A 23,486-nucleotide genomic window follows, 5' to 3' on the forward strand; every position below is an offset into this window, starting at 1 on the left:
ACTCCATTGAGTGGAAGCCAGGACCTCCCGTTGACCTCTTTAGACTACTGAGAGCCCCTCCATGCACTTCTGCACTAACGCTGCATTAGCACCACCTAATTCTGCTAGTTTAACATACAGAATGAGATTCGGACCTCATTGTCAGGTTAACCATTAACTCCGCACCCCATGAAATGATTCACCTACCCCCACACCTCCGTTATTTACTCACATTCTTTTAAATTAAATTCGAAGGCCTAATTTTGAATTGAAGGCCTTGAGAGGGGGAAAAAAACCCAAAAACTGAAGTATCCCCTTGTACTTGCTGAGTTGCAATATAAACAGATTTTTAACAGAAAAAAAAAAACAAAAAAACTCTTACCTTCATTCTGGTAGGCTCTTTATTTCTGGCCTAAAGGGGTTGTTGGGTCACTTTCATGCCCTAATACTTGGCAACAATTTAGTTATCTCACCATTCTGTTGATCTATGTTCTTATTGTCATTTAAGAGCTAGGTCTGCTAACCAAAAGGTCGGCAGTTCAAATCTACCAGGTGCTCCTTGGAAATCCTATGGTGCAGTTCTTCTCTGTCCTTTGGGGTCGCTATGAGTATCAACTTAATGGCAGTGGGTTTGGTTTTGGGTTTTATTGCCGTATATTTAATTTTATTTTAGGGTGATGGAAATTAGCCACAACTAATTGCTGGTTTTCTTACCAAATTATTCGTTAAGAAAAAAAAAAATTATTTTAATTGGTAGAAAAATCCAGATTCAATTTTGGTTTCATTGTATAAAAAACTTCTGTTTCCTTTATATTGAGGCTCACCCATATTCTGTTATCAGAGTAAAAAAAGGATCAGCCTGAAAACTTGCCAGAGAACATCTTTTTAGACCTCACAGCACAGCACTTACTGAATGGGGACATAGATGAGCTCAAGTTTCATCAAACAGGAACTCTAGTTACGCTATTTCAAGTCACTACAATGCGGTTGTAATTTGTGCTTTGGCCTTATTGGCATGATTTTACATTCCCCTATTCATAAAACAATGATAATCACTAGAGCAACAGTCAAACACACCCCTTCTTCAGAGAAAGAAGATCAGCAGGATACTCACTGTATGGTTGTGAGCTGTAGAATGTGCTAATGTTTTGGTAAATTATCAAAAGTTGTAAAATCACATGAGTAATACATGCTTAATGAAGTTTTTCTTCTGATCTATTTTGAACTTAACAAAATGAACATATTAATTTATTCATTTTTGGGAAAATAGATATAGCTAATGGCTTCCTGAATTCAGCTAAAAATTATATTCATATAAAGTGGTTTTCTCAGCTGTGGACAAATTACAGGAGAAAGTTTACACCCCCCAAATATTTAGGTAGCCTGTTTATAATTTTTGTAATAACATTGATACACCCCTGATATTGTAGAATATTTTGGAAAGAGTTTAAAAGGAAAATACTAAACAACTTGAAGTAATACTAGTTTATGGCATTTAGCAAGTGATCATTCATTGTCCTTTAATGGATTAGGACACTAGACTAGAGGTTTGGGGGAAATACCTCTTTTTATTGAACCTATCTTGTTTGAAATTGTCTCCAGTAAGAAAGAAATTTAAAGTCAAACAATGAATTTTACATCTCTCACAGTCCAATGGATTTTTGAGGCCATTTCACAAGAAAGTTATATTAGCTGATTGCTTTTAATATAAAAACCCTAAACATAACATCTCAAACGTTAGACTTATGTAATATTGACCCACATTGTCACTTTTGCTCTCAGCCTTCTTTCAAGACTAGGCTGTCCTTGGAGTGAGAACAAGGATGAGGGTCTGGCTCAGAAACCTTAGAATCACAGATGCTGTCTTCCTGAGGACATTGCTCCTTTCTTTCCTCTAAAGTAATGACCACAAGGCAGCATGTAGGCGTAAATGTGCTTGCTGCACAGGGGCCTTATCACCCTTCCAAACTGATACTTTGATATTAATTGAATCTTGTGGTAGAGTACACACAGTTTTAGTGTTTATTCTTGATGGTAGATGTTTTTGTATTTCTCCTCTGCTTATAAAGAAATATTTTAAAATGAGACACTTTTTCATTACTCTCTTAGTCCTAGAGCCTTTATTTGTCTGGACACGATATAAATGTGTACCATGCACCTTTTTTTTAAACACTAATTTGTAGATAAGTCTACAGTAAACAAATACATGCAAAATGGAAGAATTTCATTTTTGATAGGCCATTTGTTTAGTGTGCTGCATTTTATTCTGCAAACACTCATGCACAGTTTTATATACCAAAAAAAAAGTGCTGTCAAGTTGATCCCGACTCGTAACGATCCAATAGACAGGGTAGAGCTGCCCCATAGGGTTCCCAAGGAGCAGCTGGTGGATTTGAACTGCCGACCTTTTGGTTAGCAGCCGAGCTCTTAACCACTGTACCACCAGAGTTCCATACATATATGGACACACACGTATATACATACATACATACATATATATATATATATTTTACACATACACGTAGAGTCGCTATGAGTTGGAACCAACTCGTCAGCAACAAATACATATATATATGCATATATGTATATAACCAATACATTTTGTAGATTATTTTAAAGCATACGTACTGAATGCTTTAAAATTCATCCATGAGAAGTGCCACATCACAATAAAGATTTTCTCCATTGAGTTTTCAACCTTATCAATAATTTGAAAAGTAGTACAGAAAATATTTCTTTCCAGCTTTCCATTTTTCTCTTATTTAATTAGGGATACTACTCTTCTTTTCTACCTTTCCCCGTAAAACAAATTTTAAAAAAGTATACATAGTGTACTCAGCCTTGTGAAAAGACTGGGTGGGCTGCTTCAATTTATCAGTTAATTGTGAGTGTTAGGGCCAATGTATAACTGCTTTTTTTGTAGTATGATTTTTAAACAGGCTATTTGTTTCTTTTTAATTGAGCCACTTTTCATTTACCTAATGCTCCCTTTAAGAATAGTTGGTGCTGTTGATGGTTATATTTCTATTCCTATTTTTTTGGTTATCTTATTTCTAGAAATTATAATTATGAGAACATTTTAAGTTGCCTGTAGACAATTTGGAATCTTGGTGGCGCAGTGGTTAAGAACTTGGCAGCTAACCAGAAGGTTGGCAGTTTGAATCCACCAGCTGCTCCTTGGAAACCCTACGGGGCAATTCCGCTCTGTCCTATAAGGCTGCTGTGAGTGGGGATCCACTCGACGGCAACAGATTTGGTTTTTACGGGCAGACAATATAAGTGTTCTGCAGACAGGACAATATAATAGGTACATGTTTACAGGACAGCTTTTTCAAGTTTCTTTTAACCAATCCGATTTTATCTTCAAGTTATAACTTTACACGCTCTCAAGCAAATGCTGTTATTTCCTATTAGCTGGCCAGTAGGGTGTGCTCTAGTTCCTTCCCAAATAAATAAATAAATTTAAAACATTAACGTGAACTCTTCAATAAGGGATTTCAGAAATATATTTTACTCCTTTATTGCCACCAACACAGATGAGGTGTGTTTATATCAATAGAAGCTAACAGTTCAGTATATACAGCACATATGGAAAGTCAAATTGTTATATAAAAAAAGGAAACTTGAGATGTTTACTCCTTTGGATTTAGTTCTAAAATAATTTGGTGTGATTTTACCAAATTGGTTCCTCGATAAAAGGTATTTTAGTCAAGATAAAAGAATAATAAGAAAAATGGTGTAGCGAAGAAGAACATATAGTTTCTGGAATCAGAGGACTTGAATTTGAATCCCAGTTCTAACACTCACCAGCTATATGTCCTTGGGCAAGTTACTTAACCTCTTGATGCCTTGTGAATATAATAGTGGTTATACTTTACACTTCATAGGGTTATTAGATAAAAGAGATCATATATGTAAAAATGCTTAGAACAGTGCCTGGTCCCAATCAGGTTTAATAAATGTTAGATGTTTTATTATTATCATTATTATTGTCTTTATATATATTTTTGAGAGATCTTTGGATACCTTTCACTGGAAGATTGTCTCTTGCTTATTAGTCTACATGATTTAATTTGGCCAGGAGGTTGTTTCACTGTTAAATTCCAGGAGTATAAGTGATTGATAAGATAAAATGTCTTACTCTTCTCTTCAGCTTTCCACTGAAGATGCTATAAAGCCTTAAGTCAAAGAAAGGGATCTGGAATAGTTAAAATTTCAGGCAATTACTAGGGAAATATGCTTGGGGCAGGAAAATCTTATTAGCATTCCTGAAGACAAGTTTGCAAGTAGCCCAAAGTCTACGTGCATTTACTTCTAAGCCCATACTCATAAACATTTCATAGGCATGCTTTCTTTAAAAAAAAAAATAGATTTAGTTTATACATAAATATAAAGTCCCTGCAGAATTTTTTAGTATTATCAGCTTTACAATTTTCTCTGGAATGCAATATGGCCAGCGACTAGATACAGTAACATTTTAGAAGTAAGAACTGAAGTGAACGCTTCTTGGGATTTCTAGCCTGATTTCTTCATACACTTTTTCATTCATCCACCAACAGATACTTACTGAGCTCCTACTATGTGTCAGTCCTGTGCTAGGTGCCCAGGAATGAGCAAGAGAGATACCATCACTGTCCTCAGCAAACTTTGAGTGTAGTGGGGGATACAGGAAGTTGAAATGTAGCACTGTGATGGGGGAATACATGGGAGAGGCACCAACTCCTACCTGGAGGAATCTCGCGAAAGCCTTCCCAGGCAAAGTGAGGTCTATACTGAAAATTAAAGGATGATGGGGAGTCAGTAGGGAGAAAACAAAGGGGAAGAATATCCTTGGCAGGGCAGACAGCAAATGTTCAGAAAGTAACATGTTTGAGGAAGTTCAAGTTCACTATAAATTACAAGAAGGTAAGTGATGAGGCTGAAGCGGTTAAGTAGAGATCAGATTTTGACCTTATAATTCATGTTAAGAAGTTTGGACTATGTACTAAGAGTAGGGAAGCTACTGAAAAGATTTAAACAGGCAGTGGAACATTTAAATTTGCATTTAGAGGCATAACTCTTGTTGCCACAGATGTTGTGTGGACAAGAGTTCTAATTTGGGAGTAGGGGACACTAACTTTTCCATAGGCCTGAGCCATCATTTCTCACGGCATAGGTTCTCCCAGCTCTGGAACACGGGGACTTGCACCAGTCTCTGGCAGTAATTGTAAAGCAGGCAGGAAACAAAAAAGAGAACAGAGAGAGAGAGACAAATGCACAGACGATTTTTGGAGAGGCCTAGCCCTTGAGAAAATGCTGGGTACAAAAAGCTCCTGCTTTATTTTATAATAAGCTTTTAAGTGAGGAAGATTACAAAGAAACCACAACTGAACACAATGAAAATACCAAACAATGTAAGGACAGTAAGACATTTGTGTACCAAGGTATGCAAATTTAAGTATTAACCGTAAAGAAGTTTACCCTGGTAGGAGAGCAACGTTGGGCCTAACTGATTAAAGTATCAGTGCCAGTTGAATTTTACTAAACTACTCACATTTTCAGTCTGATTTTTTTTAATCCTGGTTTGAAAATATATATATATTTTTTGAAATTGTGTCACAGCGCAGTAAAGCTGTGAATTAAGTTTTAAAGTTAATGATTTCCTGTGCTTCTGTTCTATTGTATTTATAACTGTCATACTAATTTTTTTCCTTTAAGAAGTTAGTGGGCCCTCCTCTGCTGTGCTTAGTCTGATGAGAGATTCTGAAAGGAGTCTACATCCCAACACCTGAATAGGAGAAGGAGCTGTTTCACCTAAAGAGACTACTGGGAAGTTGAGTCCTTGTAGGTGAACCAAGATTGGGTTAAGGCAATGAGGTGGAGTATTCAGTGAAGAAGGTGTGAACATGGGAGATTTGTTGTGTTTGTTGCACATGTACTGGTAAGTCCAAGTGCCCAGTAGAAAGACTTGAGAGCATTATAGGGTTTATTCTTGGGTGAGGGGAATCACAAACTATTCATTCACTTAATCCGTATGTACTGTGTTTATTAAGCTGCCTACTGCTTGTTAGACATTGCCCTAGACACTGGGTGTACATGGTAAACAAAACAGATATAGCCCTTGCTCTCATGAAGCTTATAATCGCCTTGAGGAGAAAGACAGTAAATAGCAGACACATTGTTTGTGTTGTTAGGTGCCATTGAGTCAGTTCCGACTTATTTTTTTATAGCACAGAGTAAAACTGCCCCATATGGTTTCCAAGGATCAGCTGGTAGATTTGAACCGTCGACCTTTTGGTCAGCAGCTGAACTCTTAACCACTACGCCACCAGGGCTGCAGCAGACACACAGGAATTATAAAAGGCAGCATGCTATCAGAACATGCTGATACAGAACAATGGGATGGTGGCAGGATACGGGCTTTTTAGACTGGGTGAACTGGGAAGGCCACTCTGGAGAGATGACACATGTGATGAGACCGGAAGCATAAAAAAGAGGCAGCCAGTGTAGATCCATTGCCAAACCCATTGCCACTGAATCAATTCTGACTCATATAAACTCTACGGTAGGTTAGGACAGAGTAGAACTTCCCCTAGGGTTTCCAAGGCTGTAATCTTTACAGAAGCAGACTACCATATCTTTCTTCCCTGGAACGGCTGATATGGGTTCAGTCTGCCGACCTTTTGGTTAGCATCTGAGCGCTTAACCATTGCCAGCCTGTGAGAAAGTACATTTTGGGTATAGGAAGCGTAAGTAATGGTTATAAAGTGGGAGAGAGCTTGGTGTGTTGAAGAAACTGGGAGGAGGTCAGCCTGAAATCAGTTAGGAGGCTATTTATTGTAGGTTCCCAAGTGACAGATGACGGTGGCATGAGGAGAGGATGATGGTAGTAGAAATGGAGCAGAAGAAAATGATTCCAGAAGGACTGATTCCAGTATATATTTGGAGGCAAAATGATGGTTTGCACATGAGAAGTGAAGGAAAGGGAAAATCAAGGATGATTTTGGCTTTCTGGCTTAAACTAGAGAGTGATGGGGTTTATCGAGAAGGAGAAGACTGGGGAAGGAACAGAGTAGTTTGGGGATTAGAGTATGGGAGAAGTCAGATGACTGATGACCAGAGGGGCCTATCACTTAGGTGAAGACTCACGGATAAGAGAGATACAAAGCACAGTGTGTCTTCCTCTTTGAATGTTTTTAAAATGGTTAGTTTCAGCAGTTCTGTGTATAATGTCAGTGGAGGTTGGTAGCCTGGTTTCATGTTAATCAAGTTTGGGCAGAGATCCCTGAGGTTAGTGACCTGGATTTTAGGGACTGAGGGCAGTTCAGGTGAGGCCTTGGTGGCTAGTTCCTTGGTCTTTTGCCGCTTACAGTAACTTGGGAATGGTCTCTGTAGCTGGCAGCCTTGTCGTGGAGGAATTCAGGTTGAAATCCTTCGTCGTCTATAATGTTGCAAAAACTACAGATGAGGGTTGGAGACACCATTAGAATTCAGGATTTTGAATTCAATACTCCTTTTATAAGAGAGGATATAAACTTTAAATCTGTTATAAAGGTTAGATGAGTGTCAATTAATACTCACTTGTTATTTGCCAATATATTTGCAACCATAATTGCTTTTTAGTTGTTTCAGACCTCATTGTTAGTCAATTTAAGATTGTGGAATTACAGTCATCTTCTTTCCAGACTACACTTTTCTTAAAATAATGGTTATGAATGACTGATAATCTAAAGGAGGCAGATTTTTTTTAAAAGGCGTATTTTACTGTGTAATTAAAACACGTGGCTATTCTGTGTTTAGTTTTTTCTCTTCTAAAACAGGTGTGATTGTATTTGTCATTAACCTTAGGGTGTTGTGATTAATAGAACCTGTTTGAGAAAAATGTGACAGAAACGTAGTTTTCACTAATTTAGAAATATAATAAAATCTATTCCCTATTAATGCATATATATATATTTTTTTTATCATCATGGGGTCGTTGTGAGTCAGAATCAACTTGATGGCAACTGATGCACCAATAAGCGCTTTAGAGCATTTAAGCTAATCATTATATTCATTCAACAAATATTTACTGAGTATCTACTATATTTCTGATAGTTTCTAGTGGATAAAAATAAAGTTCAGAAAAATTTCCAGTCATTTAAGCTTTCTGGTCATTTCTATTTTAAGCTTTCTTTTATGTTTTATGTGCATTTGCCCTGTCACTAATTTGAGTTCAATGCATCAAATCTGTTCTTGAGATGGTCTCTGAATTCAGTGGGATATTTTGGCTCTCGTAGACTTGCCCTAATTTTCTTCAGCTTCAACTTGAACTTGCGTATGAGCAATTGATGGTCTGTTCCACAGTTGGCCCCTGGCCTTGTTCTGACTGATGATATTGAGCCTTTCCATCGTCTCTTTTCACAGATATAGTCAATTTGATTCCTGTGTATTCCATTTGAGGAGTTCCACATGTATACTTGACGTTTATTTTGTTGAAAAAAGTTATTTGCCATGAAGAAGCCTTTGGTCTTGCAAAATTCTATCATGGGATCTCCAGCATTGTTTCCATCACCAAGGCTATCTTCTTTGTTACCAGCTTTCACATTACGGTCACCAGTAATTATCAATGCATCCTGATTGTATGTTCAATCAGTTTCAGACTGCAGAAGTTGGTAAAAATCTTCAGTATCTTCATCTTTGGCCTTCCTGGTTGGTACATAAATTTGAATAATAGTTGTATTAACTGCTCTTCCTTGTAGGCATATGGATCTTATCCTATCACTGATAGCGTTCTGTTTCAGGATAGATTTTGAAATGTTCTTTTTGAGGATGAGTGCAACGGCATCCCTCTTCAATTTGTCATACCCGGCATAGTAGAGCATATGATTGTCTGATTGAAAGTGGCCAGTACCAGTCCATTTCAGCTCACTAATGCCTAGGCTATTGATGTTTATTTGTTCCATGTCATTTATGATGAACACTGAACACTAATGACCAAGGACCAGATGAGTTGTGGAATGACATCAAGGACATCATACATGAAGAAAGCAAGAGGTCATTAAAAAAACAGGAAAGAAGGAAAAGACCAAAATGGATTTTAGAAGATACTCTGAAACTTGCTCTTGAACATTGAGTAGCTAAAGTGAATAGAAGAAATGATGAAGTAAAAGAGCAGAACAGAAGATTTCAAACAGCAGCTTGAGAAGACTAAAGCGTTGTAAAGACATGTGCAAAGACCTGGAGCTAGAAAACCAAAAGAGAAGAACATACTTGGCATTTTTCAAGCTGAAAGAACTGAAGGAAAAATTCAAGCCTCGAGTTGCAATACTGAAGGATTCCATGTGCAAAAACTGAATGATGCAGGAAGCATCAAAAGAAGATGGAAGGAATACACAGAGTCATTGTACCAAAAATAACCGGTCAAAGTTCAGTCATTTCAGGAGGTCGCATATGATCAAGAACCAATGATACTGAAGGAAGAAGTCCAAGCTGCACTGAAGACATTGGCAAAAAACAACCAAAAACCAAACTCGTTGACATTGAGCCGATTGCGACTCATAGCAACCCTATAGGACAGAGTAGAAGTGCCCCGTAGAGTTTCTAAGGAACGCCTGGTAGATTCGAACCGCTGATTTTTTGGTTAGCAGCCATAGCACTTAACCACTACCCCATCAGTGTTTCCAGTGAAAAACAAGGCTCCAGGAATTGACAGAATACCAACTGAGATGTTTCAACAAATAGATGCAGTGCTGAAAGTGGTCACTCATCTATGCCAAGAAATTTGATAGATAGCTACCTGGCCAGCCAACTGGAAGAGATTCATATTTGTATCCATTCCAAAGAAAGGTGATCCAACCGAATGTGGAAATTATCAAACAATGTCATTAATATCACACACAAGTAAAATTTTGCTGAAGACCATTTGGTTGCAGCAGTATATCCACATGGAACTGCCAGAAATTCAAGTTGGATTCAGATGGATCCTGGCTGAAAGCAGAGAATACCAGAAAAATATTTACCTGTGTTTCATTGACTATGCAAAGGTATTCGTCTATGAGGGTCATAACAAACTATGGATAACATTGGGAAGAATGGGAATCCTAGGAAACTTACTTGTGCACTTGAGGAACATGTACACAGACCAAGAGGGAGTCACTCAAACAGAACTAGGGCATACTGCATCGTTGTGCATCAAGGTTGTATCCTTTCACCATATTTATTCAGTCTGTATGCTAAGCAAATTATCAGAGAAGCTGGACTATACGATGAAGAACATGGCATCAGGATTGAAGGAAGACTTATCAACAGTCTGTGTTATGCAGATGACACAACTTTGCTTGCTGAAAGTGAAGAGGACTTGCACTTACTGATGAAGATCAAAGACCACGGCCTTCAGTATAAATTACACCTCAACATAAACCAAAAATCCTCACAACTTGACCAATAAGCAACATCATGATAAACGGAGAAAAGATTGAAGTTGTTGAGGATTTCATTTTACTTGGATCAACAATCAATGCCCATGGAAGCAGCAGTCAAGAAATTAAATGAGGTATTGCATTGGGCGAATCTGCTGCAAAAGACCTCTTTAAAGTGCTGAAAAGCAAAGATGTCACTTTAAAGACTACAGTGGTCCTGACCCAAGCCATGGTATTTTCAATCACATCATATGCATGTGAAAGCTGGACAATGAATAAGAAAGACCGAAGAAGAGTTGACGCCTATTGAATTGTGGTGTTGGTGAAGAATATTGAATATACCATAGACTGCCAAAAGAATGAACAAACCTGTCTTGGAAGAAGTGCGGCCGGAATGCGCCTTAGAGCCAAGGATGATGAGACTGCGTCTCACATACTTTGGACACGTTGTCAGGAGGGATCAGTCCCTGGAGAAGGACATCATGCTTGGCAGAGTACAGGGTCAGCGGAAAAGAGGAAGACCCACAATGAGGTGAATTGACACAGTGGCTGCAACAATGAGCTCAAGCATCATAACGATTGTGAGGATGGCACAGGACCGGGCAGTGTTTCGTCCTGTTGTGCGTGGCGTCGCTATGAGTCAGAACCGACTCGACAGCACCTAACAACAACAACGTAGCACCGTTATTCACTCTCTTGGCCATAGGCATAAGCCTAAATTACAGGATGAAAGGTTTAGGTGAACACAAATAGCATGATTGATATAAAAATCAAAGAAAGAGTATTCAGGCAAGGCTGTGGAGTCTACCTACTTAAAAAACTTCTATAATCAAATAGTCTCTTTGAGCTAGCATTTTCGTTAGCACTCTGAATTAAGCAAATAATCGTAAATACAGAAAACTTTGTATCTATAGATGTTCAATGCAGTGTTATCCAAAATGGCGAAAAAGTAGCCTGTTAGTAGGACAACTGGACACGAAAGATATGGAATATTTTTCAGCTATTAAAATGATGCTTAGGAAGATTAGGAATAATAGTAACATCTAGTAATAGCTGATACTCTTACAGCAGTTGCTAAGAATCAGTTGCTGTTCTAAGACTTTACATATATTAATTAATTTAACTTTCACAATAACCTTATGAGGTACATGCTATTATTATACCCAGTTTATGATTGGTACAATTAGGTACCAACAATTTATGATTAAGTAATGTCCCCTAGGTTACACAGCTAGTACCTGTGGATTCAAACCTAGGCAATTTACTTTTAACCACTACAAATGCTTCCACTGTGTTTAGTGAAAAAAGTAAAATACAAAATTAAATATGGAATATATATCCTTATGGTAGCAGTTAGGATTTTTTTTTTTTATTTGCCAGTGACCGAAAACCCAACTCAAGTTGGATAAATTTAAAAACGAGAAATTCAGTTATTCAGTAATGGCGAAGTCTAAGGGTATGTAGCTGCAGCTGCAGCCGCAGCTTTATTCAGGTTTCAAATGATGTCATCCAGATGAGATTTCTCTATGTTTGGCCTTGTCCTTTTTTGTGTTGACTTCATTTTTTTTTTTTTTCATTTTGAGGCTCCTTAGTAGCATAATGGCTGCCAGCAGCATTATGTGGTAAGATGACTGCCAGCAAACTCTAGGGCCATGTAATTAAAACAAAAAAGAACTCACCTAGTGGTTTGAACAAAAATCCTGGGCCTGATTCTCACTAGTCCAAACTGAAGGGCAGGGGGAATGCCATGCTCTGATTGGCAAGCCTGAGCATGAGCCCACCTTTGGAACCAGGGGGAGAATCAGCTCCATCTGAAGCACGTAGACTGAGTGGAGGAAGTGATAGTTTCGTAGAATAAAATTGAAGACTGGAATAGAAGAAAATGGGCGGATCTTGTTAACGCAATCCTGTGGCTGTCAAATTGATTCCAACTCATAGTGACCCTATAGGACAGAGTAGAACTGCCCCATAGGGTTTCTAAAGCTGTAATCTTTATGGGAGCAGACTGCCATATCTTTCTCCCATGTAGCAGCTGGTGTGTTCGAACTGCAGACCTTTTGGTTAGCAGTCTAGTGCCTTAACCACTGTACCACCAGTGTTGTTAGTGTACATCAACTATCCACAACAACCATTTCTTACCTATAATCTTTAACACTATTAACATACAAATTTCTTGAAATTTTGTTTTCTCTGACTCAGTGATACTATATCGTCAACACCTTTTCAATGCCTCTCTATTCAGTCCTCCTCAGTCTTCTATTCCTTGAATGCTTAGGTGTAGGCATCTTATGAAACTGTATTTGTTCCTTAACCTAGCCGTCTCATTCAATTTCTGAGCTTTAATTATCACCTCTATATGAATTGCACCAAAATTTAATTGTAGCTTCATCTTGTCTCCTGACCTGTAATCCTATATATTACAATTTCTATCGAGTACATCTGCCCTGGATTTTTGTTGTAGATCGGGTTTCTTGGGAAGCAGATTTTCGGATGGAGATTAGCATGGAGGACACTTATCAGAGTATGCTCTTGGAATCAACTTATGTTGAAGGGAGAGGGAGGAAGCAGAATTGGGCAGAGGGAGAAGTTGAGCTACGATGCAGGCCAACAAAAGCCTCAGCTGACCTCATGGAGAGCTCTGGAGCTGGGTTGAAACTTCAGAGTTGTCACAAGTCAGGCAAGGGGGCCGAGCCTTTATTTCCCCCACCCCCACTGGCCAGTCATTAAATGTGGGTTGCTCTTGGAAGTGAGTGTAACCGTGGGCAAGACAGGCCTCTTCAGCTGAGACAATCTCCAAAGAGAGCTGACAGCTAAGGGCCATTTTAGGCTTTCATTCCTAGAAGAATTAAAGGCTTCATTTCTCAAGGGGAATCTGGGCAGCTCATCATGTTGTCGTTGATTGCCATTGATTCTGACTCATGGAGACCCCATTTGTTACCGAGTAGGACTGCTCCATAGGGTTTTCTTGGCAATAGTCTTTATGGAAGCAGATCACTAGGCCTTTATTCTACGGTACCACTGGGGTTCAAACTTGCAAACGTTAGGTAAGCAGTCAAGTGCAAACCATCTGCACTACCTAGAGACTTTATCATAGTTGCTTACTTCTACTCTCCTGCTATTTACCTTTTTCCCCTTAATCCACTCTCCTAGTAGGTTTGTTAATTTTTTTTCTTCTTCTTCTTTCTTAGCTATTTTGAGGCTCTGCTATTAGGTATATACAGGTTTAGAATTGTTAAATCTTCCTGGTAAATTGAACATTTTGTTAATACGTAGTGAACCCTATCTCTAGTAATACTTTTTGCCTATTTTGTTTCATATTACTCTAGTCACACCAGCCTTTTTTGGTTAGTACTTTGCCTTGCATATTTTTCCCCAAACTTTTAAATCTTTTAATGTCCTTTAGTTTAAGATGGGTCTTTTGTAAAAAACATAGAGCTGGATTAAAAAATATATATATACAGCCTGGAAATCTTACTTTTACCTGGAGATTTTAGTTCACTTGTCATTATTGTGATTACTGATATATTTGAGTTCATTTCTACCGTATTATTTTGTATCTTCTATGTATTTTGTTTTTAGGAGCTTCTTTTTTCTTCTTTCTTGCTTTCTTTTGTACTTGTTGCATTTTATTTTTTTTCTCACCTCATTCCCCCCAATTTAGAAGTTATATTCTCTTTTTTTTTTTTTTTTAGTGGTTATCTGGAGATGCATACTTAATATAAAAAATATAGCAAAGTCTAAAGTTAATATCTTTATCTTCCTGAAAAATACAAAGGACACGTAACATGTTAACTCATATCACTGCCTTCCAAATTTTGTGTTCTAGTTTAGAATTTAAATCTCTTTAGAACCCTCACTGGGCATTATTATTATTGCTTCTATAGTCAATATTTATTTTAGACTTAACTGTATGTTCTTTTGTTTACTGTATCTTCTTGCCTCTCTCATATTCTTTTAGGGTTAATTTTCTATCTTCTATCTTCCGACAACACACTTATTTTAAAACTTCATTTAGAGATGATCTGTTGGTTGAAAACTCTTGTCAGTTTTTGTTTGCTTGAAAATGTCTTTTTTCCACTCTCATTCATAAAAGATAGTTTCGTAGTATAGAATTCTGGGTTGACAAATTTTTTTCCTCTCAAAACTTTTTGCCTATTATTCCACTGTCTTCTAATATTATCATTATTGATAAAATCAGTTGTCAGTCTAATTGTCCTTTCTTATACTTCTGTCCTCCAACCTATACAGAATATTTTCTCATGATGTCAGAAGGTTATTGACAGCAAAATAATAATACCACACAAAGATAATTACTGTTAATAGTGTACACATTGCAAACATTTCCCACAGTCTTCCACAATATGATGCTTTTCATAGCTACTTAGCAATCCTTCATACGGATATAGTGATGCTTAAGGTTGTGTGTTAACTTAGTTGGGCAGTGATTCTCAGTGATTTGACAGTTATGTAATGATGTAATCACCTCCATGATCAGATCTGAGATAATGTAATCTCTATGATAAGATCTGTTATGAGCAGCCAATTAGTTGAAAGGGGGTTTCCTTGGGGACACTGCCTGCATCCAATATATATGGACTTTGCGGCAAACCTCTCTGGCTTTCGCTGTGTTCTAGATTCTGAGTTCGGCTCAGCATCATCTGAACTCTGGTTCACGGGACTTGAGCCAGCAACCTGCCATCTTACCTGCCGATCTTGGATTTGTTAGCCTCTGGGGCCCGTGAGCCAGCAGCCAGCTGTCTGATCTGCCGATCTTGGGTTCATCAGCCCCTACAGCAACTTGAGTCAGGAGAAGCCTCCAGCCTGACACCTGACCCACAGACTTGGAACTTTCCAACCTCTTAGCAGCATGAACTATTTCCTTGATATAAATCTAAATCTCTCTCTCTCTGTCTAACTTCACTGGTTTTGCTTCTCAGGAGAACTCAGCCAAAGACAACCAGTTTCTGACTAAATTTTTAGCATAATATTATTAAAAATAATGCTATACTGAACTGCCTTAAACATAATTTAGCACTTTTTGATTATTTCCTCAGGATAAAATCTACTAAGTAAAAGGAAATGCTGGATCAAAGAAACTGAACATCTTTAAAACTTTTTTTTATTGCCAGATTGCAATCCGGTTATTGAGCCAATTGAGACAGCACCAGCAGTGCAGTGCCCATTTAATATGTTCTCCAACTTTGGACTTTTTTGTTAGTTTTGGATTTTTTTCCCTTAGTTTCTTTGTTTATTTTTGAGGGTGTAATTTATTAGGCAAAATTTTATCACAGCTTTTTAAAAATTTACATTTCTCAGAGGTGGAGCCAAGATAGCAGAATAAACAGATGCTTCCGGCCAGTCCTTTTACAACAAAGGCCCGAAAAAGAAGTGAAACGAGTATATTTATGGCAAGCAAGGAGCCCTGAACATCAAAGGCAAGCTTAGAAAACAAACTGAGGGGCAGGGGGAGAAAGAGACGGTTCAGAAGTGGAGAGGAGTTACTAGACTTGAATCACAGGGAACCCTCAGGCACCGTTCCCAGAGCTGTGGCAGTGGGCTGGTACTAGCATTTGGCCGCAGTTTCCTCAGGGAGAAGCAGCCAACCACACATCCTACTCACACCTCTGGAACCAGAGAAGGATGGCGCTCTCAGCAAAAGCTAAGAACTCGTGTATATTTTACTGTGCCCCCACCCCAACTCACAAGCTGGCTTTAGTGGCTGATTTCCCTGGGCCTGAGATAGACCCTGTTAAGCACTTAGAGCCATCCTCCTGGCCTTGGAGAAGGAATAAATTTGCAACTGGGGGAAAAGATAATTTGCAAGCTCCACTAACCGGGGGAGCTCAGGACAGAAGCGGCTCCTGTCCAGGCATAAATGGTCCATGGACTTTGAGTACCTTTCCCCTCTGCATGGGCCTGTGTGGGCCTATTTCAGGAGAATAGGCCCTTGTTGGCAGACTCCAACAATTTTAGCTGTGGGCGGAGAGGTGAGTGATGTATGACATTGTTTTGCCAATTAAACAGCGCCCTCACCTACCAACATCAGGGGCCTAAGGAATGGTGGCTCCACTCAGGTCACCCAGCCACCTGTGACTGGGGTCCAAGGATAACTGGACCTCCCAGTCATTATAACCAAGAACATTGGGTGTCCATGGTCCGTCTGCAGAACATACCCACCTGTACACTGTAGGGAACAGGGACACGCTTTCCTCAGAAACACATGGGGACTGATTCTCAGCCTTCTGCCTTGTTCAGAGTGTGACCCCTGGCTGCAACCAGATACTGGTACCTACAGCAATCATCCCGGCCCCTCTAAGACTGTAGGACAGAACCTGTACCCCATACTTGATAATCAGCTACCTGGACACCTGAGCTGAAGTTGTACAACAAAAGTGAATGGACTCCTAGACTGATATACCTGATAACAGCTCTAGAGATCGGGGGACAGGACATCAGAGCTCCAAAGGCGAAAATAATCAAGCTAGCTCACTCAAGCAACACAGTTGGGCATATCAAAACAAAACAAAGCCAGAAGCAATGACACAGTAAGCAAACATAAAATAAACTAATACAATAACTTATAGATGGCTCAGAGACAACAGTCAAACAAGTCACATAAAGAAACAGACCAGTATTGCCTCAACAAGCTCTCAAAACAAAGAATCAGGGGATCTTCTACATGAAAGTCCCTTCCTGGAATTACCAGAGGCAGAATACAAAAGATTAATATACAGAACCCTTTAAGACATCAGGAAGGAAATGAGGCAATACGCAGAACAAGCCAAGGAACACACAGATAAAGCCATTGAAGAAATGAAAAAGATTATTCAGGAACATAATGAAAAATTTAATAAGTTGGAAAAATCCATAGACAGCAATCAGAAATTTAGAAGATTAAAAATAAAATCACAGAAGTAGACAACTCAATAGAAAGTCAGAGGAGCAGGATTGAGCAAGTGGAAGGGAGAATTTCTGAGCTTGAAGATAAATCACTTGGCACTAATATACTTGAAGAAAAATCAGATAAAAGAATTTAAAAAAATGAAGAAACCTTGTATCAAGAGAAAGAAATAATCTACAAGTGATTGGAGTACTAGAACAGGGAGGGATAACAGAAAATACAGAGAGAATTGTTGAAGATTTGTTGGCAGAAAACTTCCCTGATACCATGAAAAATGAGAAGATATCTATCCAAGATGCTTATCGAACTCCACATAAAATAGATTTTAAAAGAAAGTCACCAAGACATAATCAAACTTGCCAAAACTAAAGATAAAGAGAGACTGTTAAGAGTAGCTAGGGATAAACAAAAAGTCACCCAAAAAGGAGAATCAATAAGAATAAGCTCAGACTACTTGGCAGAAACCATGCAGGAAAGAAGGCAATGGGATGACTTATTTAAAAAACTGAAGGAAAAAATTGCCAGCCAAGAGTCTTATATCCAGCAAAACTGTCTCTCAAATATGAAGGTGAAATTAGGACATTTCCAGATAAACAGAAATTTAAGGAATTCATAAAAACCAAACCAAAACTACAAGAAATACTAAAGGGAGTTCTTTGGTTAGAAAATCAGTAATATCAGGTATCAACCCAAGACTAGAACACTGGGCAGAGCAATCAGAAGTCAACCCAGACAGGGAAATCACAAAAATAAATCAAGATTAAAAAAATGCTCAAAACAGGGAAAGAGCAATATTATTATGTAAAAGAAGACAACATTAAAACAATAAAGAGGGACTAAGAAATGTAGTCATAGATCTTTCATATGGAGAGGAAGACAAGGAGATACAAAGAAATAAAAGTTAGGTTTAAATTTGGAAACATAGGGATAAATAATAAGGTAACCACACAGGAGACAAACTATCCTACACATCAAAATAAAATACAAGAAAAAAATAGAGACTCAGCAGAAACAAAATCAACAACAACGAATATGAGGAAAGGACAATATATAAAGACAATCTACTCACCACATAAAATTAAGTGGGAAAAGAAACTCAACAACACACAAAAAAAGATATTAAAATGATAGCACTAAATTCGTACCTATCCATAATTACGCTGAATGTAAATGGAATAAATGCGCCAATAAAGAGACAGAGAGTGGCAGAATGGGTTAAAAAACACCATCCGTCTATATGTTGTCTACAAGAGACACAGCTTAGACTTAGAGACAAGAACAAACTAAAACTCAAAGGATGGAAAAAAATATATCAAGCAAACAACAATCAAAAAAGAGCAGGAGTGGCAATATTAATTTCTGACAAAATAGACTTTAAAGTTAAATCCACCAAAAAGGATAAAGAAGGACACTATATAATGATTAAAGGGACACTAAAAAAAAAAAAATTTTTTTTTTTTATACCAAGAAGATATAAACATATTAAATATATATGCACCCAATGACAGGGCTGCAAGATACATAAAACAAACTCCATCAGCACTGAAAAGTGAGATATACAGCTCCACAATAATAGTAGGAGACTGCAACACACCACTTTCAGTGAAGGACAGGACATCCAGAAAGAAGCTCAATAAAAACACAGAAGATCTAAATGCCACAATCAACCAACTTGACCTCATAGACCTATACAGAACACTCCACCCAACAGCAGCCAAGTATACTTTCTTTTCTAGTGCACGTGGAATATTCTCTAGAATAGACCACATATTAGGTCATAAATCAAGCCTTAGCAGAATCCAAAACATTGAAATATTACAAAGCATCTTCTCTGACTCTAAAGCCATAAAAGTGGAAATCAATAACAGAAAAAGCAGGAAAAGAAATCAAACATTTGGAAACTGAACAATACCCTGCTCAAAAAAGACTGGATTATAGAAGACATTAAGGATGGAATAAAGAAATTCATAGAATCCAATGAGAATGGAAACACTTTCTATCAGAGCTTTTGGGACACAGCGAAAGCAGCTCTCAGAGGTCAATGTATATCAATAAATGCACACATCCAAAGAGAAGAAAGGGCCAAAATCAAAGAATTATCCCTGCAACTTGAACAAATAGAAAGAGAGCAACAAAAGAAACCCTCAGGCACCAGAAGAAGAAAAGAATAAAAATCAGAGCAGAACTAAATGAAATAGAAAACAGAAAAACAATTGAAAGAATTAACAAGAACAAAAGCTGGTTCTTTGAAAAAATCAACAAAATTGATAAACCATTGGCCAAACTGAGAAAAGAGAAACAGGAGAGGAAACAAATAACCTGAATAAGAAATGAGATGGGTGGTATTACAGCAGACCCAACTGAAATTAAAGGAATCATATCAGATTACTATGAAAAATTATATTCTAACAAATTTGAAAACCTAGAAGAAATGGATGAATTCCAAGAAACACACTACCTACCTAAACTAATACAAACAGAGGTAAAAACAACTAAATAGACCAATAACAGAAGAAGAGATTGAAAAGGTAATCAAAAAACTCCCAAGAAAAAAAAGCCCTGGCCTGGACAGCTTCACTGCAGCATTCTACCAAACTTTCAGAGAAGAGTTAACACCACTACTACTGAAGGTATTTCAGAGCATAGAAAAGGACGGAATACTCCCAAACTCGTTCTATGAAGCCAGCATATCCCTGATACCAAAACCAGGTAAAGATACCACAAAAAAAAAAGAAAATTAGAGACCTATATCCCTATGAACTTGGATGCAAAAATCCTCAACAAAATCCTAGCCAATAGAATTCAATAACATTATAAAAAAAATAATTCACCATGACCAAGTGGGATTCATACCAGGTATGCAGGGATGGTTCAACATTAGAAAAACAATTAATGTAATTCATCATATAAATAAAACAAAAGACAAGAGTCACATGATGTTATTAATTGATGCATAAAAGGCATTTAACAAAATTCAACACACATTCATGATAAAAACTCTCAGCAAAATAGGAATAGAAGGAAAATTACTCAACATAATAAAGGGCATTTATACAAAGCCAATAGCCAACATCATCCTGAATGGAGAGAGCCTGAAAACATTCCCCTTGAGACGGGGAACCAGACAAGGATGCCCTTTATCAATACTCTTATTTAACATTGTGCTGGAGATCCTAGCCAGAGCAATTAGGCTAGATAAAGAAAGAAAGGGCATCCAGATTGGCAAGGAAGAAGTCAAAGTATCTCTATTTGCAGATGACATGATCTTATACACAGAAAACCCTAAGGAATCCTCAGGAAAACTATTGAAACTAGTAGAGTTCAGCAGAGTATTGGGATACAAGATAAATATACAAAAATCAGTTGGTTTCCTCTACACCAACAAAAAGAACATTGAAGAGGAAATCACCAAATCAATACCATTTACAGTAGCCCCCAAGAAGATAAAATACTTAGGAACAAATCTTACCAGAGATGTAAAAGACTTATACAAAGAAAACTACAATATACTTCTGCAAGAAACCAAAAGAGACCTATATAAGTGGAAAAACATACCTTGCTCATGGATAGGAAGACTTAGCATTATAAAAAAGTCTATTCTACCAAAAGCGATCTATAGATTTAATGCAATTCCTATCCAAATTCAATGACATTCTTTAATGAGATGGAGAAACAAATCACCAACTTCACATGGATGGGAAAGAGGCCTCAGATAAGTAAAGCATTGCTGAAAAAGAAGAACAAAGTGGGAGGCCTTACTTTACCTGATTTTAGAACCTATCATAGCGCCACGGTAGTCAAAACAGCCTGGTACTGGTACAACAACAGATACGTAGACCAATGAAACAGAATTGAGAATCCAGACATAAATCCATTCACATATAAGCAGTTGATATTTGACGAAGGCCCCAAAGTAGTTAAATGGGGAAAAGACAGTCTTTTTAACAAATGGTGCTGGCATAACTGGATATCCATCTGCAAAAAAATGAAACAAGACCCATACCTCACTCCATGCACAAAAATGAGCTCAAAATGCATCAAAGACCTAAATATAAAATCTAAAACGATAAAGATCATGGAAGAACAAATAGGGACAACATTAGGAGCCCTAACACATGGCATAAACAGTATATAAAACATTACTACCGATGCAGAAGAAAAACTAGATAACTGGGTGCTCCTAAAAATCAAAACCTATGCTCATCCAAAGACTTCACCAAAAGAGTAAAAAGACTACCTACAGACTGGGCAAAAGTTTTTAGCTATGACATTTCCAATCAGCACCTGATCTCTACAATGTATGTGACACTGCAAAAACTCAACTACAAAAAGACAAATTACCCAATCAAAAAATGGGCAAAAGATATGAACAGACACTTCACTAAAGAAGACATTCAGGTAGCTAACAGATACATGAGGAAGTACGATCATTAGCCATTACAGAAATGCAAATCAAAACTGCAATGAGATTTCATCTCGCTCCAACAATGTTGGCAGTAATCCAAAAAACACAAAACAATAAATGTTGGAGAGGGTGTGGAGAGATTAGAACACTTCTACACTGCTGGTGGGAATGTAAAATGGTACAACCACTTTGGAAATCGATTTGGTGCTTCCTTAAAAAGCTAGAAATAGAACTACCATATGATCCAGCAATCCCACTCCTTGAAGTATATCCTAGAGAAATAAGAGCCTTTACACGAACAGATATATGCACACCCATGTTTACTGCAGCACTGTTCACAAAGCAAAAAGATGGAAGCCACCAAGGTGCCCATCAATGGATGAATGGATAAGTAAATTCTGGTGTATTCACACAATGGAATACTACACATCGATAAAGAACAGTGAGGAGTCTGTGAAACATTTCATAACATGGAGGAATCTGAAAGGCATTATGCGGAGTGAAATCAGTCAGTTGCAAAAGGACAAAAATTGTATACCAAAAACCAAACCCAGTGCCGTAGAGTCGATTCCGACTCATAGTGACCCTATAGGACAGAGTAGAACTGCCCCATAGAGTTTCCAAGGAGCGCCTTGTATAAACCACTATTATAAGAACTCGAGAAAAAGTTTAAACAGAGACGAAAATATTCTTTGATGGTTACGAGGAGGGGAGGGAGGGAGGGAGCGAGAAGGGTATCACTAATTAGATAGTAGATAGGAACTACTTTAGGTGAAGGTAAAGACAACACACAATATAGGTGAGGTCAGCACAACTGGACTAAACCAAGAGCTAAGACGTTTCCTGAATAAACTGAATGCTTCGAAGGGAAGCGTAGCAGGGGTGGGGCTTTGGGGACCATGGTTTCAGGGGACATCTAAGTCAATTGGCATAATAAAATCTATTAAAAATTTTTATATTCTTCTTATTGATACTGAGGTTAAATATGTATGTGCCTATGTGTGTGCTTGTATCTATACATGCACATATATACATATACATGCATACATATGTTTTTGATTGGTCTTCTTTTGTGCCCCCACATGTCTGTCGATTTGTCATACTGTGGGGGCTTGCATGTTGCTGTGATGCTGGAAGCTATGCCACCGGTATTTGGATACCGGCAGAGTCACCCACGGAGGACAGGTTCCAGCTGAGCTTCCAGACTAAGACAGACTAGGAAGAAGGACCCAGCATTCTACTTCTGAAATCATTTGCCAATGAAAACCTTATGAATAGCAGTGGAACATTGTGTGATATAGTGCTGGAAGATGAGCCCCCCAGGTTGGAAGGCACTCAAAAGATGACTGGGGAAGAGCTGGACTCAAAATGAGAAGAAACAGCTGCAAATACCCTTTAATAATTGGAACCTGGAATGTACGCAGTACGAATCTAGGAAAATTGGAAATCATCAAAAATGAAATGGAATGCATAAACGTCGATATCCTAGGCATTAGTGAGCTGAAATGGACTGGTATTGGCCATTTTGAATTGGACAATCATATAGTTTACTGTGCCGGGAATGAAAACTTGAAGAGGAATGGTGTTGCATTCATTGTCAAAAAGAATGTTTCAAGGTCTATCCTGAAGTACAGCACTGTCAGTGATGGGATAATATCCATATGCCTACAAGGAAGACCAGTTAATACGACTATTATTCAAATATACGGACCAACCACTAGGGCCAAAGATGAAGAAATAGAAGATTTTTATCAGCTGCTGCAATCTGAAATTGATGGAACATGCAATCAAGATGCATTGATAATTACTGGTGATTGGAATG

Source organism: Loxodonta africana, chromosome 3, assembly GCF_030014295.1.
Source record: "Loxodonta africana isolate mLoxAfr1 chromosome 3, mLoxAfr1.hap2, whole genome shotgun sequence".
Classification (NCBI taxonomy): domain Eukaryota; kingdom Metazoa; phylum Chordata; class Mammalia; order Proboscidea; family Elephantidae; genus Loxodonta; species Loxodonta africana.